The 16341-nt window shown below is 42.1% G+C and overlaps 1 protein-coding gene across 2 annotated transcripts in view; it reads right to left on the bottom strand.

Annotated features, from left to right (window-relative positions):
• Window positions 1–15358, bottom strand: part of CUL1 (cullin 1) — a 54058-nt gene extending 38700 nt beyond the window's left edge. Inside the window, exons 1-2 of one of the 2 annotated variants that reach the window (XM_049816464.1) lie at window positions 15257–15321; window positions 7100–7243 (exon numbers count right to left, since the gene is read on the bottom strand). The gene's annotated coding sequence lies outside the window, so the exon portion shown is untranslated. Of the gene's footprint in view, window positions 1–7099; window positions 7244–15256 lie in introns of both variants that reach the window. The other variant, XM_049816463.1, reaches the window with a different exon arrangement.
• Between the last annotated feature and the right edge of the window lie 983 nt (window positions 15359–16341).

Here is a 16341-nt window from a genome sequence, read left to right as displayed (position 1 = left end):
ATATGTTATATGACAGTCTAAATTCATTCACACTAGAGAAAAAGATACAAAATTAATGATTTCATTGAAACATTTTCATTTACACAGATGAGAAATCCATGACGAGATCTGAAATACCAGAACCAAGGAATATAATTTTGCAATTCAGCAATCCGCTACAAAATGTGACTGTTAGTGCCCAGATCTGTCCAAAGCCTACAGGTACTTGGTCAGTGCTGCTGACAACAAAACCCTAATGCTAATAAGAAAATGCAGCAGACGCTATCCTAAGAAGTGTTTCCTCCCTGTACAACAGTAAAACTCCAGTACTTCCAAACAACTTGGGGTTCTGTGGTAACTCATTGTTTAACAAGCATCCTGATGGATATCCAAGATTAACCAGAAGATACTAAAAATAACTATTTTTCTGTGGTTATCAGTAACTGTTCCAGACTTCAGATACTACTACAGGCAATCTGAAAGTCCAGTGTATTTTGGGAGCAGAGAATTTTTCTATCTGGTAAACACATGCTTACATTAATTTCTTTGCCAAGTAAATGAACACCACTTCCTTCAATGTCATCTTACCAGCAAGAGAAAATGCAGCCAATAACAGTGGGAAGAATGAACAACTAATGGAGTGCACAAAATAAAGACTGCATGCATTGTGAATGAAAGAATAAGAAACTAAGAAAATACACTACTCCCATGACTGCTTAAGCGCACAAAGTTTGGGAGGTAGTGAAAAGATGGTTATCAATTGATCAGCCTTGTGAAATGACAAGAGTACGAAAACAGTCACCTGGAAAGGACTAAGAATATGAAGCAGAAGATCCATTTTTACACAAGTCCTGAAAAATATTTTGCAATTTTAACATCTCACCCACCACAGCAACAAAATTAAGAAGATATCCAAAAATTACAAAGGAGGTAGCATGATTTAAAAAAAACTAACCCACAAATAACAGAATTGTAGTTAAGTCAGGACCAACTTACTTTTACTGCAGCCTTTCAATATATAACGGGGGCTTATAAGAAAGGTGGAGAAAGACTTTTTACCAGGGACTATAGTGACAGAACAAGGGGCAATGCTTTTAAATTGAAAGAGGGTAGATTTAGACTGGATGTAAGAAGAAATTTTTTACAATTAGGGTGGTGAGGCACTGGAACAGGTTGCCCAGAGAGGCTGTGGATGCCCCATCCCTGGAAGTGTTCAAGGCCAAGCTGGATGGAGCTTTGAACAACCTGGTCTAGTGGAAGATGTCTCTGCCCATGGTAAGGAGGTTGGACTAGATGATCTTTAAAGGTCCCTTCCAGCTCTAAACATTCTGTGATTCTGTACCCTAGAGCCCATTCACTGAAATACTCAAAGCACAGTGAAACACAATGACTTTTTGCATGCTTCTATAGAAAGGAATACAGCTTTATGATAAACCTGTCCTGCAATGGAGTCTGCTGGCCAAGGCTCACATGAACCCTTTTGTAATTTCAAGGATAGTATAGGCCAAGACCTGATAAATCCTATTATTTCTTTTTAACCTTTGAGCAGTGAAAAATAAAGATATTCCTTCAGGATCTACAGTATGACATAGGTGCTTTGTCACAGCCACTTCTAGGCTATTGCACGTTCCACCCCAGGTTTCACATGGTTTTAAAGGTTAAGTATTCTGTTATACCCTCCCTGACCCCCACTCAATTATTTGTAGGACTTCTCTTCTGCCTCTTCTCCATAACCCTAAAAAGACCAGCTGAGATTGAGGCATTTCTTCTTCTCTTTTTTTTTTTTTTTTTAAAGTCAGCAACTGTCTTACTGCAGCAACACAAAAGTTACCACTCAATCCTCATAGTCCTTTACTATCTATGACCCATAAGCATTTAAATCTCAAGCTCTAAGTAAAAAACACTGAGAAGTATTTTCATTATGTCAATCTGAGCAACAAATACTGTCTCATTTCAATCAGACATAAACTGCTTCTGTAGCTAATTCTTCTTTTTACATGAGCAACAATTAGTTAGAAAATTAGGTGGGAAAATAAGAATTCAATCAATATATATCTTATAAAACATACACTTAAAATTTGACCTTGCCATTCTATTTCTATAATTACAGCAAACTGGTTATTAAAGACACGTGAATATTGCATTATCATACTGAAGCGTATATCAGATCACACCTTGTTTATATTTAATGTCTTTCATTTCTGGAAATCAAACCTGCTGCGGTACTAATAATGATGGACTTTCACAACTGAGCAATGAAAACCAGAAAGAACAAAGGTCAGTCCGTGAGTGGCGATTTGCCTCTACTGTAGGAAACACTCTGTGCATGTTACACACCCACAATCTTGGACTATGATCCTAAATCAGCATTGCAATACAAAGCAAGAAAATTAATTCAACGTCTGCAGTCCAGGAGAGAAGAAACTTTTTTGTTCCTTAAATCAGGTACTATCTGAACTCTCCACAGAAGCAAGAGAAGACAGTTAAATATCTGCAACTCTACTACAACTACAGCATGTGTAAAAAAGTAACTGACCATTACTCTCTTATTAATCTGCAATAAGCAAGCAGCCTAGAATTAGAGTGCATTTTAGTAAAAATATTTTGGCATAACTAATACAAAATACTTCACTGCTGTATAAAAGTTCATAACAAAAGGCCAACCCCTTGCTAGCTAGCAGAAAGCATAACCATTACAACAGTTCACAACTGGGCCAAGGTTCCTTCCCAGGCAGCCCGCAGAGAGGAGCAACAGCCGGAGCTCTTAATCGGACATCTCTCCAGGTGCCAGTTAGAGGCACCCACCCTTCCATTGCAAGCCTGTGGTCGCTGGCTGCCCAGCAGATGTGGAGTTTCCCCCTCTATGATGATGGAAACACTTAACTGTCTCCTCTAATTAAGCATCTCCTAGTTTTTATGTACCTTGGTGCATCTACAAATACTACCTTTTCCCAGAATCTTTTAAACTCAAGGTATTGCTCATCCACACTGTACTAATTTTCCTTCCCCTCCCCGTAAGTAACACTCTGTATTTAAGTCAGGATGTAGCCATTAAAAATAACGCCATGAGAAAGAACTTAATTTTGATTTTTTATTTTCTCATGCAGTCCACTAAATAGAAATATTCCTTAAAAGCAATAAATTCCACTGCATTTGACAACATTACCTCACTATCTCTTGGCCGGTTTCCAATTTGAATTTCACAATTAAAGACATGAATACGGAATGATAGCATCATGTCACTAACTTCCTAGACTCAAATAATTTACTCTTTCCAGTTAGTTACTAGTTCACACAGTTGAGAAATAAAGCGATAGATGAATAATGCTATAAACTACTACTAATTTTTTTGCAGATTTATTCATGTGCAGAAAAATAGAAAGGTAATTATTAATATTTCACCTTAACAGGAGTAAAGTTTCACTACATAAGAATACTTTAACTACATAAGCATATTTGTGAAAGCAACCATTTGTACTTAGTGGTTAAACTAAGCTATGGTATTATATGTATAGAGAGAGGAGGGGTAAAACAAGGCTTTGTTATTCATCACAGTTATTATACACAAACACCCAATGAAAATAAAAAATTCTATTTAATGTGAAAAGTGTAAGTGTAGTTTGTTATTTTTGTGATTCACGCACAGGAAACCTTTCCTAGGCCCACAGTTCTGGAAAGTAAAATCTGGTCCACAGTAGTTACACTGCACCTCTTTACTCAAAATCCAGATTGCTAAACTTACAAAGAAGGAGAAAAGAGAGTTTAGAAGTCTACCATTTCTCAGTGCCTGGGCTGTGTGCAACTGCCAAGAGCAAGATGCCCTCCCAAGAACCATGAATTGCTATAGGTGAATTAAAACCTGAACATTAAGTCATAACCTTTACATCAGTGAGATCTCTCACCTTCCAAAGTGCTGCTGGCAGGACTATGCACAAGTCTATCTTGAACTGACCATCACCGTGCTTTCCTGCCCAAACTGATCAAACTTGCTGGTGACCTGCTTCATGGACAGGACCACCTCCTCGAGTTGCAACATCTGCTCTGTAGATCTGGACCAGAGAACCCAGACTTCATTACATATTCAGTATCAGCTATATTTACATGAAAAAAAAAAATAAAAAATTGCCTCTGCAGTTTCCAGCTGATATAGACACAATGTGATATAGCAGCATGGCAGTGTTCAACACCATCCTATTTTTCAACCCTCCATTCAAACACTGCCATTAAAACACTGTCAAAACTATAATTTCTGCCCATGCCAGTTGTCAAAAGGAGGTAATATTTCTGCCAAAACTTTAGAACAATAGCCTTGAAGGACAGGGGGAAATGCTATTACCTCATTTTCATTACTGGGGGAGGGGGACGGGGGGGACGGGGGACGGGACACAACATGACACACCTCATATGCAAGGAAATGCAGAAAACGGTGGTTTTGCTTTTACTGATCCCCTAATAATAAATGGTACCTCTTTTAGATATGCCATCTGAGGAAAACAATGTGCTGAATGAGGACTATAAGAAAATCTGAAAGTTAACCCCACTTTTAGCTAAAAACATAACAAAACCCACCAGATTTACAGCATCTCGAGCCAACTGCTGGACCTTCACAGCTGGAACTTTCAGCTTCACACCTCCAATGCTTATGCATCACCTGTTGTTCTCCCACAACCACTTATTTCTACACTACAGATTTCAAGATAGCTTCAATAATTACAGATAGAATTTGAATTTGTCAGCTTCTTGGCCCAGTAAGAACTTATAGGTCCAGAGCAAGGTTTTCCAGCTGACCTGAGAGCGAGATAGTGTTTTTTTAAAGACATAGTAGAGAGGCACAGGACCTAGACTTAGTAATTTCAAGTATGAGAACATTCTTGTCACGCCTAATGGCATAAGCTAAAGTGACCAGATTTAATCATACTAAAACCAAAAACATTAGGGAAGAGGAGCACGTTTCACTAATAAGCTATGGTGGAATGACCTTTAGTGTTACGAGGTTTCCAAAGTTTATGAGTGTGTATTAAAAGTCAGAATTTCACCTCTGTACACTGCCCCATTTTCTAAAACTGAATTCAAGTTTCCCAGTAACAAAATTGCAGTACAAGTTCATTTAGACATTGGCTGCAGTTTGACAACTTTTATAAAAATGGGTGCAGTGACCACATTCACTTAAATGGCCATTACAAGCAAAGTGTCAGCCCTCTGAGCTGAAGGGATAAAGCATAATAAATGTTTACTCTTTGGCTTCAAAAGACAAGAAAAAGGAGTGTTTAATACAGCCACACACTTAAAAACGCAAGATGAAATTCCTCTTCCAAACTCTTTCCACCCCATTTTTGCAGCTTGACGACTCTAACTTACTTCATCCTGCTCTCCTGTTGCTGTATTTCAGCAAGTCTGATCCAGAAATTCAACAGATGCTCTTGTATTCAAACAGCAACACTCAGTAATGTTCCCAACGAGTTTTACTCCCCCAAAGTCTCTGCTACCTCCACACTGAGCCAAGGCAACTATTAAGGTTATTTACCCAAGATACGCAATACTGACTGAACCAACGCCATACGACACAAGCACACAAAAAGCATTTTCAAAAAACTAAAACAGCAGCACATTAAACACTACCTTTGCTCTAACGCAAGCTGTTTTCTTGTTCTTATACTATTTTAAAAACAAGATATTGGATGCTGGTTTATATTCTAGCTCACATAAATTTCAAAATTGCTATAGTTGAAGTGACCCTAAAGTATTACCATATCAAAATATTTGGCAAGTTTTTGCCTTACAACAAGCATCCAAAGGCATATCTATTGCTTCCAGTGTTCGGCTTGATACAAAGCCTACCAAAAAATAAACCAATCCCCTCTCATAACCAGTAAGTCAATTTATTATTCATATATCCTCTCTTACCATACACGGACAGTTTCACAGATAGGACACTGCAAATGATCCATCCTACAAGCCAGGCTTAAGATTCCTCTTGAAGTCATGCAAACATGCACCTTTTGAAAAGGCATGTAAATGCAAAGTACAGAGCTGAGAACAATATACCTCCCTCCACTGCTAGTTAGCCTGTAAGACACAATCTACATGATTAATCAGATATAAGCACTGAGGCAGGGTGGGGAGACATTTAAAAATTCTCTTTGCTTTCACCTTTTACTTCTTTGCCTTTACAATTTATAAGCTATTTCTTGGAAAATTTTTTCCAGGTTAAAAAACATCTCTTGAATCTTAAAGGACGCAACCTCCATTCTAGCACACATTTATGTTTGATGGAGTGGAAAGAGACAAGAGAAATAATTCTGTTCTGTCCCTATAATCACTTGCACTCACAATTTATGATTTCAAACACTTTTTATACCCATGCACCTGCAAATTAATTATTTTGTGTTTACTTGACTTCCGTTGAGGTTACCATTATGAGCTCAAAACTATAATCTAACAGCTTAGCTGAGCCATAGTCTGGCATGCAAGATTTTATAGCACTGACATTTCTGTCCAGAAGTATTTTAGGTCACTAAATAGACAGACTATAAACTAGGCAGACAGCTTATGCATGTAAAGTGACCCAATCCTTAAAGCAAGACTAGGACCAAGCATAATGTCCTTAGCACTTTACATGCTACAAATGTGTAATTAATCAAGATCTGGAGAATCTGTCTATAGCAAACATTTCCACTGTGCCCCAGCAAAATGAAACCACAGCTACTGTAAAAAAATGGTTATTCCAGAAATCATATCAGTAACAGAAGAGAAATATTACAATCTTTTCTCCCTTTTCAATATCAAAGATATTTAAGAGACAAATTATGCAAATTATAATGTTCAGTTCCTCTGTATTATTACAAAATACTGCGTTTCATGTAGTGTGAAAAGCTTTAGCTCACCTTAATTTTCAAGAGAGTTAAATTCAGTTCATCTCATTATGAGAAAAAGGCAGATGTATATACATGCATACACTCCTCCCTTCCAAAAGTTGTCTTTGGGTGGTTAAAAGCATTCTGAACAGCATTTTTTACAAAAAAAAAGTAGTTTAGAGTAGAAGCAAGTATGCTTAATTTGCCAGTAGTTTAATACCAAGTTGTGTAAATTTGGTGTAAAGTTTGAGCAGTTGTTACTTTACCTCTCTGACAGTGCCTTCATTCAGGGCTTCAGTGTTCTTCCCACATCCCCTCCTCTATGTGTTACAGCTCTGACCAATGATATCCAAAGCACTATAAGGAATACACCCCTACATTACTTCATGTGCCAATGATATAGTTGCCAGCTGAAAAAATAAAACAAAAGCCTGGATGTGTTCTTCACAGCTAGAAAGACACTTAAATTCACCTTTATTTTCAAATTTAAACAGAATATATGGAAGTAACTTGGAAGTACAGTTTTTACACCTTTCTTATTTACTTAAATTACGCATGATCATGTCCACTAAAAGCCTTTGTAACTGACATGGTTTTAATTTGGATGCCCTATTACAAAGCTTTTTCTAAAACACAAATGACTATTCCTCAGAAGAGTATCAAGCAAGTTTGAGCGTGCTGCTTTTTCCCTTCTCTTTGCCTATTCTTTTATCAGTTTTTTAACATTCTTCCTTTACTTCTTGATTTCAGCTTTACCCTTGTCTTCCTTGAGCACAGTTCCTGCAACTTTTGACAGAGATCTCACTACAGTGATGCAATAGCTAATACAAAACAAAAAAACCTCCATATACATGCTGCCTAATGAACAGAGACTAGGTCTAGACTAGACAAGGTTTGCCAATGTATCTGTACAAGCAAACTCTCCCTTCCGCATTTGCAGCTGAAGTAAACTTTGGTCAATATTAACAATCCTGCAAACAAGTAAAGTTTCACAGTAGTCTGACTGCACCAACATCAACTTTGCAAATAACATAAGGGACTATATCGTTACTACTCTACAGGTAAAACTTTTCAGGTTTCATTTGGCCATATATAAGAGTTCACTTTTTTGCTGTTCAAATAATCCTTATGCACAAAGTTTGCAGACTACTCCTAAACTGAAATGTCCTTTCTAACCTGAGGTCTCAGGTTTTCCTGTGCTACAAACAGGATGCAGATCCTGCAGTGTTTTTAACTAAGCCTGCAGTAATAAGCTTCATGGGTTCTTAAAACACTGATTATGCTCAGCTCTTACATCTTGGAAAAAGGAAGGCTGCAGACTAGGAAAAGAGCAACACTGTGTGCAGAGAGAATCAAGCCAAGATACGAGCATGCTGAAGAGGAGGAAAAAAGGTTTACACAAGACAAAGGCCCTTGAGTATTCCCGCTCTCTCTGGCTTAAATCATATATAGATACAACCTGCAAAAAACCAACAAAAACAAACAAACAAAACTAAACAACAAAAATCAAATACACGTAAGGACAACATGCATGAAGATGCATTTCTTGAATCAGCCAGGAAGATGCAGAAAATGAAAACGAGGGAGGACAAGTCATGAGAACACAATGCTAAATACCCAATGTACCAAGCAGAAGACAGAACAATATACCTTGTTTTTTTTCAGAAAGCAAGGAAATAAAAACAGGAAAAAAAAAGTGGCAGTGGGGAATCATATCAAATGCAATTTAGCAAGAACAAACACAGAAGGAAACTCTGAAATACCTTGGGCCAGTTTAGAGACCTTAATGATCCCGTAAGGACAATTCTTCCACATAACTGCTTTCCTAAAAGCTCTAACCAGCCATCAAAACTTTAACTAAATCCAACTTAATAACCTAAACCACCATGATGCTACTGGTGTCCACTAAGAAAATCCTGGTATGGTCTTACAGTCCACTTCAGACACAGCATGATTTCCGTCAGAACCCACAGGGCAAGCCTCTGAACCCCGATGCAAATCCTCCTCCATTATAACAGCACTTAGTGCCCCACAACGTACACTTTCATACTGACCTGGTTAGACACAAACAGGAATTTTTCACCTGTAATAATGTTTCCATACGAAGTTTTCTCATGCTCTTGGGAGGTGGTGATTCTTATCAGTAACTTTAAAAAGTACTAACGTTAACAAGCAAAAACCAATTCTGGCTGGAATCTCTTCACAACAGCTTGCTAATTCTACAGTGTCTTCCATCTTGTTACTTTTGCAAGAGCTCAACTGATCAAGGCAATGCAGTTTGCCACTTCAATTTATAAATAAAGATTATGGTCACACCGATTCGTCTTGCAAACAGTCTGACATTTTCAGGTGTTCAAATATACCACAAAAGCATGGCTTAAATACTGAAGAGCTTCCTCCTATATTCACCTTCATGCTGATGTTTCATTCAGAAATGGTGAGGATTGCAACTATCATATAGTTAAAACAGTCTACAAATCAAAGGCTGTTGCAGCCACTCACATTCATTTTTTGCATGTGACAAAATCACTACCCTGTGAAAGCTGCTGCCTCTTTTTTTTTTTTTTTTTAAATCAGGTCTACATTAAGTACATTTCCTATATTTCCTACAACTCTCTTTTTTCCCCTCAATTCAGTCCTCCAAACTTTAGATAAAACTTCCAGAGGACAGTCTCCATTGCTGTGAGACTAGAGGAGCTTGCAAATTTACATAAGAAATTAAATTTAAATTACAGAGCAAAAGAAGGTGAACTAAGGTCATACCAGCAGACTTACTTCTGAACTCTAATCCACATTAAGATATTGTCCAATCTTAAACACACAGAGCAACAAAAAGCCAAGCTACATCAGATGAAAATTAAAAATAGAAAGAAGTTTCCGAGTTCAGCTATGGCTGAAATTGCATTCCTAATAACCCAAATTCTTGTAGTTCCCTGATTTAAATTTAAAAAATTAACTTCTGTCTACCTTGTATATTAATGAATTAAATACTTCTGGGTCCCAGTAGCATAACCACCAGTATCTCCATGAAAATGGGAGAAGCATGTGCATGTCTTCAAAAGATCAGTACATTACCAGAGCAGAGTAAGAAGCTGCCCATACTGCAAAAGCTTTCTATCATCATGATCCTCACCATCCTATGTGTGAATAAAAAGTTTACATTTCTCCTTCACACCAACACCAAGTTTGAGACATACAGCAACATTAACTAGAGCAAATCTAATGAAATCCAAAGACCAGGAGCATTTTACATCCCCTTTATGTACTTATAAAGAAAACCAGAAGTCAATGGTATCGACCTGATATTCTAATCTAGTGCATAACTCCAAAGACCTCAAAGAAAACGTGTTTGATCCTTTAGTTTTAGTACTGATGTCCTCATACCTGGCTAGACCAAGCTACAGCAGTGAACCTTCTAATTCCAAAACCAGAACAATCAAAAGGGGAAGAAAAAGAGATAACACTAATTTTTCCTGAGTTTTTGGAAGAAGATCACATCAAAGTTATACTGTTTATTCAAGAATCATAGAATGGTTTGGGTTGAAAGGAACCTAAAGATCACCTAGTCCAGCCCCCCTGCCATGGGCAGGGACTCCTTCCACTAGACCAGGTGGCTCAAAGCCCCATCCAACCTGGCCTTGAACACTTCCAGGGATGGGGCATCCACAGCCTCTCTGGGCAACCTGTTCCAGTGCCTCACCACCCTCACAGTGAAGAACTTCTTCCTTAAATCTAATCTAAATCTACCCTCTTTCAGTTTTAAAACCATTGCCCCTTGTCCTGTCACCACATACCCTGGTAAAGAGTCTCTCATCCTCTTTCTTATAAGCCCACTTCAAGTATTGAAGGGTGGCAATAAAGTCTCCCAGAAGCCTTCTCTTCTCCAGGCTGAACAACCCCAACTCTCTCAGCCTTTCTTCACAGAAGAGGTGTTCCATCCCTCTGATAATTTCTGAGGCCCTCCCCTGGACATGCTCTAACAGGTCCATGTCTTTCTTGTGCTGGGGGCCCCAGAACTGGATGCAGTACTCCAGCTGGGGTCTCATGAGAGCAGGATAGAGGGTGAGAATCACCTCCTTCGACCTGCTGGTCATGCTTCTGTTTACAAGTCCAGGATACAATTGGTAAAGAAGGTAGGGCAATCTTGAGGATAAAGTACAAGAAATCCCAACTCTGGCAAAATACATATGACTCTATACCAGTTTCCTGAAGTACAAAATGGAATTAATGCTTTCCTATTCTCACAGTAACCTTCATTCATTTTTTTCAAGTTTCACAGATGAGGAGGGATTTGAAAAATGTTACATTAAATAAAGTGGAATGTAATAAATGTTTGGTTTATTTTAAAAAAATATATTTGATTTTGACCTGTATCATTTATAAGAAGAGGTGAGGTAGCAACATAAAACAGTTCACTGTTGTGGCATCAGAGGTTCTGTGGGTAAAAAGAAAACTGTCAGAAAATTACCCACTGGGACACACATTATTTCCTAAACCAGTGCTTTTCCCAGCAGCTGTGCTGCAACTATTCCCTGATTTAACCTCATGTAACTACTCATGCTGGATAACGCGACAAGTGTTTAAATCTGACAATGTTCTATCTCTGTAGTTATATTAAAGTCTACAAGTTACAGCACTACAGTAGGGCACATCAGCTCAGGATGCTTTTATTACCAAGTCACTTAGTCATGCCTGTAACAGGTCTGACTATTGATGTTTCTACAACACCACAGTTCAATCTGTAGTAGTTCTTCCATCGAAAAGCCTACAATTCTTATAATAAGATAGCAAGTTACTTATGTAGACAAGCTCAACAGCTCTCTAATTTTCCAACCATTAGATTTTCTTGCCTTTTTCTTACTGAAATTTGCCCTTTAACAAGTAAGGGAAACTCGGTGGTCTCCATGACAAATTAAAAATAATAATAGTTTAAATTTGCATGCTGTATAGGTTACAACTTTTACCTAGGCCTCTAAATGTTGGTTCCAACAACAACCACTTCTTTACATGGAGATTATCTTGAAAATACAGTAATTAAAAAGTTTTTATTAGTTTACTCTTGCCAAAAACACAATGCTGGCACCTAAGCAGTCTGTTTAAAGAAAGTTCACACATTCCTAAAGCACATGCAGAACTTCCAAGGCCAAATTTTACACACTCTTCTTTCTTCCAGCTCTGTGCAGCAGGAAGACTCTATCAACCTGCAGTCTGCTGGGACTGCCGTGCATGTCCTCCTGGCCCACTCGTCCAAGTGGGACACCTACTCTGTTTTCCTCCTGATGCACACAGACAGACCCTGTTGTACAGCATGGGAAGTACAACAGCGTAGCCATTCTGTTGAACAGCAGCACTGATCCAGCCACCTTACACTTTAATTTGATTCTGCCCTTGTCAAGTTAGAAAATCCTGGTTGAAAAGCGTAGTACACATGACATTGGTATCCACCTGTAACACCTCTTACTACAACGCCCTCACTTAACATTCATGATACAAATTTTTGATGTTGAGAGTGGTATAAATGCAAGTAGGATATCTTTATAGCTGTTTCATCCATGAGAATTTTTTTTTTAAAAAGAAAAAAAAAAACAACAAAAAAAAAAGCAAACCAAAAAACCAAACTTCAACGCCAAGAGAGAAGACTCCAGGTATACCCAATTCACACAGCCATGGAGATCCAGGATGTGACTCATCATTAAGCTGAGCCCTACCGAAATATCTGTGACTACACAACACTAGGCACTACTTGAGAAACATGACAGATGAAAAGCAGTACTCAAAGATCTTAACATGTAAGTTATAAGAAAACATTTTTAAGCTGAATATCTGAAATAACTTTCTCAAAGGACTCAGTATTGTTTTCATAACAGATACACCTAAAATTTAAGACCTTGCACCAAGACTAAGCTAAACTCAAAAAAGCCACCCCCAAATCAGAATCCAAATAAGGGTGTGAATCAATCTAGCTTAAATTAAATTATTTAAAATTAAAGCAATGCAATTTTCTCATGCCGACAGTCTAAGTAAAAGGCCCAAGTTATAAGTGAAGTTCAAACCAGTGGAAAAAGGATTAAGGTGGAAGAATAATCATTTAGTTAAACCAGCACAACTATTTTCACAGCCAAGGAGCAGGGTGCATATGCTTAATTTAGGTGCCTAAACTAAGAAACTTCTCTGCATGATTCCTGGATAGGCTACGGAGAGTTTCCTTCCAGGGTGGCAATTCAGATCAGAAGCCTAGTTCAGTTGCTCTAAGCTGTTGTCAAGTTACTAGGATCTGCATGTACTCAGCTGAGAAAACAAGAAGCTGTTAACACTAGGCACTGAACCTGGATTCTAGTGTTAGGTGTATAAATTACTCCCGAGATCAAATGTGTTCCCGATGCCTCCATGGGACAACTACATCCAGTGTTTCAACTGCACCTCAAATATATAGTGATGATGTGACTGTGAAATGTAACCAATCTTAAGAAGCAAAGCAACTAAGAGAGACGTAAAATAAGAAGCTGAGCAACAAATACTGAAAAACAAGAGAAGTCACAAAGCTGAAGGAAAAGACTTCTTTCTAGTAGAGTAACCAGAAGAGACACAAAGTGTCAATGCAACACATATACCTAACCATCAATACACAACATTACAAAGGTTCACTGTGAGCATCTCTGGAGTAAAAACTATGCACCACGGTAGCTGCAAAGTATCTTACTACTTCCCCAAAGAAGATGCATCCCAAACACACTCCATATCAACCATTCACAATACGGTATTACAAACCAAATTTGGCCTAATTTAAGTTACATGGCCACTAGGTATTTCTCATCCCCACAGACCATTCTTCCTAGTCTTGCCAAAAGGGTTTCCAAAACAGACTTTTCCCCCGAGACTAGCATCAGGGTATGTGTGTGTATTAGGTGGTAGGTATTTGATTATATATGAACATATATACTGGGGGAAAGGTTGTTGAGGAAGTCAGTAACAAAACAAATGAAAACAAAATAAGGTAAAACAAGTAATCTGTGTCCTCTTAATGCTGACAAGTACACAGATAACCTAGGGTTAAACTTCATTCTCCTCAAAGGCACAGCTGGAAGATTTAAATACAAAGTGGGGGAGACAGCATGTAAGTCTACAAAGGAAAGGAGTATGTGGAAAGGAAAGAGTATTAGGTGAGATCACAAGGAAGGTTTTGATGACAGGAAAAGAAGATCAGAAGAACAAAAAAACGTGGTGAAGGAAAACAGCTACTGGGAGGAAGAAGACTGAAAGGAGAAAGGTAACAGGGGGATAACAATGGTGATGGAATATAATTTGAAGAGGAAATAAGAAGGACGGGAAAAGAATCCCAGTAAGGACACAGTTAGCTTTCAGTGGCAAAAATTACTGGGAAACAATCGAGGTGATTATTTGCAATGACAAAAAACTACAGATAAAAGGTTACGGGGGCACCTTCTCTGGTAAGCCACAACAGTAGGTGGCAACAAGGGGAAGCCTGGTGCGCAGTCCTTGACAGAGAAACCTGGAGAAGGTGACAAAGAGGAGCTGTGGGAAATATCCCCCAGCAGCCACGATGGTACTGGGGACATGGGGGAACTTCTCTAGGCACAACCAGATCAGAGCGCTGCCAAGACTCTGGGGATAGCTGCCATACAAGAGGGTGAAAGGAGGCGGCACAGAGAAAGATGGGGAGGACGGAAGGCAGGTGGACACCTTAAAACAGTGGCCAGTGAGAAAAGCTCACGGGGAGAAGAGAGCACAGGCCTGGGACGCGCAGGGCCCGGGATGGCTGTGGTGGGCAGTCCCGGGAGCCGCGGGGCAGAGCGAGGGCGCGGGACTGCGGGTGGACAGGCCCGAAGGGCCGAGGTCTAAGAGCCCCCGGGGCGGGAGGAAAAGGCAGGGGCAGCCACCGAGGCGGTCCCGGCCATGCGGGGGCCGCGGTCACGGGGGAGGGCAGGGAGGCGGAAGGGAGGGCCCCGCCGGGCCGGCACGGGGAGGGAGGGAGCGGGCAGGGCGGCCGGCCGGCGGGGCCAGAGGAGCCGGGCAGCCGGCGGGGCGGGCTCCCGCGCCCCAACGGGGAAGATGCATTTCGAGTGCGCAGTTAGCGGCCTCCCCGCTCGCAACCGGGGCCCGCGGTTCCTGAGGCCGGATCTGCGAGCGGGCCGGACGGCCGCTCCCGCCGCCGCCGCCTCCCTCCCTCCTTCCCTCCCTCCCTCCCTCCGGAGCCAGGTGCGCGCCCGGGAGAATAAAGGCGGGCGAGCAGGCCGGGCCGGGCCCAGCCTCCCCTTCCCCCGCTCCCCACGGCGTGACTCAGTGCCGGGCCCCGCTCCGCCAGGCCCGCGCAGCCTCGGCCCAGCGGGGCCGCCTCCGCCGGGGCCGGCCCGGGCCCGGCCCGGCCTCGCTGCGACACAACGCCGCGGCCTCCCCGCACTCACCAGCATCGCGCGTCCCGCAGAGTCAGGCCGCGTCCGCCCGCCCCTTCCGCCTCCGCCAGGCCCGGATCTGCCGCCGCCTCCCCCCAGCGCGGCCCGGAGAGCGCGGAGGCGCCGCCCCTCTCCGCCCGCCCCGCCCCGGCGCGGCCCGCCTCGGCTCACGGCGCGGGGAGGCCCCGCGGCCTGCGGGGCGGCGCGGTGGGGCTCAGGCCTGCGGCTGTCCGCGCCGGGAGGGAGCGCCCGCTGCCTCCTCTTCCCTCAAGGCGGGCGAGGGGCGCTGCGGAGGGAGGGGGGGCCGAGGCGGCAGCGCCGCGGGGCCTCTCCCCGCCCGGCCGCCCGGCGGGGCTGGGACAGCTCGGGGTGACCCGAGCCCGGCCGCCGCCTCCTCGGCCGCTCCCGGCCTCGGCTGCCTAGGAGGGGAGCCGTGGCAGGTCGGGGCCTGGCCCAGCCGCGCTGAGGCCGCCGGCAGGGGTCGGCGGGGCTGGGGAGCTCGGCCCCTTCGCGGAGCCTGGCCGCCGGCTTGAGCCCTCTGGGGCGGGAGGTCGGTGGCGCGGGGGGTGGCCGGCGGACCGGCATCTCTTCGGCCGCCAGGCCCCTGCCCTGCCTGCGGGGTCATCGCTCCGACTCCCCCCCCCCCCCCCCCCCCCCAACTTAGTCCTTTGTATTTACGAGAAACGTGGGATTCTAGCGTGCCCTCGACGTACTGAGCTGCACCATACCCAGTCTCGGAGCCCGCGTGGATGTGTGTTAAGCTGCGCATTAACAGCGTCTCCTTGTCGAGCAAGTGTTGAAACTAAGCTGCGAGGCTCTCCTCTGAATGATTTGCATCGAGAGTCATTACCTCGAGGTGGACATTGCATTGCAAGCTTTGATGGCGATTAAAGTGCTGCTGTCATAAGAACATAGTTGGAAATCTTTTTGTAATGGTGAATTTCAGATTAGTAAGAAAACTTAGAAAACAACACTGCAGAGAGAAGAAATTGAAAGAGGAGGTTTTGTTGTTCAGCTGTGAGCTGGTTGGGAGATGTGTGAAGGTATTTGGTCTCATTTAGGGATAAGTAGTTACATGAACGTGTTTGCAGTCTATG

The sequence above is a fragment of the Accipiter gentilis genome, chromosome 14 (assembly GCF_929443795.1).
Source record: "Accipiter gentilis chromosome 14, bAccGen1.1, whole genome shotgun sequence".
In the NCBI taxonomy this organism is placed as follows: Eukaryota; Metazoa; Chordata; class Aves; order Accipitriformes; family Accipitridae; genus Astur; species Astur gentilis.
Note: the sequence above shows the minus strand (reverse complement) of the source record. Positions and strands in the feature narration are given on the sequence as shown.